At 43.8% G+C, this 3,843-nt stretch overlaps 1 protein-coding gene across 1 annotated transcript in view; it reads right to left on the reverse strand.

Annotated features, from left to right (window-relative positions):
- The window catches only part of itgbl1 (integrin, beta-like 1), a 36,178-nt gene that overhangs the window by 28,080 nt on the left and 4,255 nt on the right, over window positions 1-3,843 (reverse strand). The gene's annotated exons all lie outside the window — the stretch shown is intronic.

Here is a 3,843-nt window from a genome sequence, read left to right on the forward strand (position 1 = left end):
CTACAAAGCTTAAAGGAGGGTGGCATCTCAGTGAAAAACAAAACCAAAATAACACACACATGCTAAACTCGTAGGCCTGAAGTATTTTTGTGGAAATGACTAAAAAAGCAACGAAACTGTAGACAACAGAGGTCGGCCTGTGACTGTGGCCTGTGGATAGCTCCAGCGCTACTATATTCTCATCCACACTAGCCTCCATGGGTGTTGAGGCTGTCATCAAAGCTGTCAGCACATCAGAGACCAGACGCAGGCTCGGAATATGGCGTCAATTTGAATAACCTTCAACTAAATCATACAGAGCCAAAGTCAAGGCTGTGGGTTCCTCACAGCTGTACACCTACAACACAAAGTAGCCACTCATAGTCTACCCACTAACTCCCAGTCGAACCAGAGGACTACAGTAGAAGGGGGGGGATTCAGGACATTAGCTGGTGATTCAGGACATTAGCTTTATCTACCTCCAGTCAAGTCATTCATTAATCAAGTATTTGTAAAGTACAACTTTATTTATTTCACCTCCACTGCCATCCCTTCCTCCCATTAATCTCTGCTTGACAATCAATCTGACAAATCAATTGGGCACACTATCTTGCAAGCGGATGTATGTGTGTGGGAAGCTGTCTGTCTGTCCACAGTTTATCTATCTTTGCGCCTCCTGAGCAGTTATTTCACCCTGCCTGGGGGAGTCTGGGCCCATTTTACGCTGCTCTGATGGACACACAGACCGAGCCAATGAGACCTTGACAGACACCCACACACAGCCAATGAGGCCTGGCGAGGGTAAATCAGCCCCGGCAGCTGTGGGAAGTAATAATAGGCGATGTTCCGTTACCATGATAAACTGTCGAAGGGGAGCAAACGGTGAGTCATTCAGGAGGGCTAATTTCAGGTTTATAATTCGACTCAGAGCTCATCCTGTTTGCTGATCAATTGTGAACATAGCATGTAGATGGAGATAAACAAGGAAGTGGGCTTGTTGGAGACACAGTTGATGATAATAATAATGAAGCAATCTTGAGTTGTTATTTGTTATACAATGTACTCCACTGGGATATAAATGGACCGAGGTGTTGATGTGTTCTTCCTGTGTGTGTGTGTCATAAGCTAGTCTTGTGACTCTACCCTTCTGGCTATTGAGTGCATTTTAACATGATAAAACACATTTAGAGTCCAGAAGGTATTCCCCAAAAAGAGAAAACTGGTATTTTGAGAATAAGCGTTTAATAAGGAAGTGTCAGTTAAAAAACAAATGAGAAACTATCGTGCGACGCATAACGTCCATGAACGCACCCCTGTCTGATAGCCGTGTTTCCATAATGAGTAAACCGGAGAAACAGGAGATTGTCTCTATTACTCATTTACGGCTTGCTTCTCCGGTGTAATATTTTGATGACATTTTCCCATTCGGTTTGTTTAGCTCATTCTCTCCACCAAACAGGGTGCAATCTCAGTAAAGTAATTATTCCCTCCTTCCTTTCCTCTTCCTGTGTGATGCCGAGTGTGAAAGGACGGCACGTCAGGTCGTGTTGTGTGTGAGCGGGGTAGGAGACACCTGTCTAGAGTAATAACTCATCCTCAATGGTGAGTCCTGAATATTTCCTCCTGGGTTGCAACTCACACAGAAAACAATCCTCTATAATGTTCTCACATTTACATGTTCAGCCTGGAGTGAGACATGCATTACAGGGTTGGCTCAGCCATGCTAAGGGCTGTCAAGGACTAGCATTGAGAAATAAACACCAGCTATATAAAGGGTTCGCCCACCGGGAGTGAAATTGCCAGGAAGAAAATATCTTGTATGATGTTTTCCAGGGCTGGAAGGTAAGGTCTTATGATTGGTGGATGAGAGCAGACTGGAGTGCTCTGCTCTCCTCCCCTCTCTAGCCCACACTGGAACCATTAGGTGAGTCATCACCCAGGCATACAATGCAGCTCTGAACATCTGCATCAAGGCACATCAAAATATACACCAGAAAGAAAAAGAATGGCCCCTACCAGGAGGGACAGCATAATAGGAGCCAGTGGTTCTATGAAATGACAACTCTGGAAACTCAGAGACCTGTACATAAAATTGTTTAAAAATTGGGATACGACCGATCCTGAGATTCGGTATAAAGGCCATTGTGATGTTCCCATGTTACAAACTTCCATTGGTGATTGAAGGGGAAGTGGATATATTCAATATCACCATGCAAATGCAATGCAAAGTGTAGTATTACGATATAGTGTCGCTCTGACGGAGCTATACTGGGGTGGGATCTCCTCCGGTCCTGGCAGGGCTGGATCTAAGGCTGTGAATGAACTGAACAGAGAGTCTGAACCCCCAGCCTGCAGTGGAAGCAGAGAAAACAGAACACACATCTGAAGACTGTTCTGACAGAGCCCCGTCAGGGCCATCAATCAGGAGAAAGGATTTTCTCTCTCGCTTCCCAATCTCAACGACTCCTCTGAGATAGAGGGAAGGACACGAAGATATGATAAAGCCCACACAAATCATAAAGTTACAGATTGTTCTGGACTGTAAAGATAGTTGGCAGAGTGAAGAGCATCTGGCCTGTTTGATACATCATGTGAATTGCTCTTTAATAAATCTGGAATTAATGAAAACAAATAAAACTGTCGTTTAAACAAATTTGACGAGCAACTTTTAACGTTTAATCATTCAAGACCACTGGGTTGCATCATTGCATGTGATCTTCAACAATTTGCAACATCATCACCCAGCTATGCCCTCTTCATTTAGTGATGTCACAATGATTGGTAATGAACAATGGTAAACATTCAGATTCATATGGTCTTGAACGGGTTGGTTGGTAACCTCTACTACCCTGAGCCACACTCACACCAGAGTCTGACAGTGGAAAAGACCATGCATCACAGAGGAGGGCTGGGCCAGCTGACAGCCTGTCTCAGCTCAGCTGGAGAGAGAGAGAGAGAGAGAGAGGGAGGGGGGGAGAGAGAGAGAGGAGGGGAGAGAGAGAGAGAGAGAGAGAGAGAGAGAGAGAGAGAGAGAGAGAGAGAGAGAGAGAGGAGGGGAGAGAGAGTGGGGAAAGGAGCCAGGGATTTCACGTGGCTCATTTAAAAACTGAATAATCCTCTGAGGATAGGGGGGAAAAAACTGTGAAAATGATGGAAACATTGCCACGTTGAACCTTGCCTCTTCAACGAACAGGAGGGGAACAAATTCAAAAGAAAAATGTGTTTTTAACAAAGGGAACAATGACATTTAATTGTTCACCAATTTAAATGTAACCACACCAGCTCCTTTTCTATTTTTAATTATGTATATTGTTTCTTTTATTATTGTTTCATGAATGTGGTTTGTGACTATGGTGACACCAACAGACAGAAATAAACATGACCTAGAGGGACCAACCCTTGACACAACAGAACATTGAATTAAATAGCAGGTAATTCCTGTAGCCTACAGCTGGTGAACAGCTGTACAGGACCTAAATGTCATCACAGCAGTACAGAACTAATGTCTAGGGGGTTGGACAGTGAAAACCTAGGATGCAGAAACCAGGCTGGGACAGAACTGACATTTGGTCAATCATTATTATTATTCTCCCAGAACTTTTCTGCTGACTGGACCTTCATTAAAGAAAACCCAGGAGCTATTCTGGGTGTCAACAGAAAGTTATATGCAACAACTGCAAAGTGCTCCAACACTCAAAAACGGACGTCTCGGGTTTTGAAACAGGAGATGTATGAGATGAGATTGAGACCACAATTGTTCCTTGTTACCAGGCTACACTCAAGAAAATGCACACGGTAGCCTTAACTGGACTTTGTGTACACTTAAATGCATGTCTGCAAAAATAAGGCATATAAATGACCTGA

This window comes from Argentina silus (assembly GCF_951799395.1).
Source record: "Argentina silus genome assembly, chromosome: 12".
NCBI classification, from domain to species: Eukaryota; Metazoa; Chordata; class Actinopteri; order Argentiniformes; family Argentinidae; genus Argentina; species Argentina silus.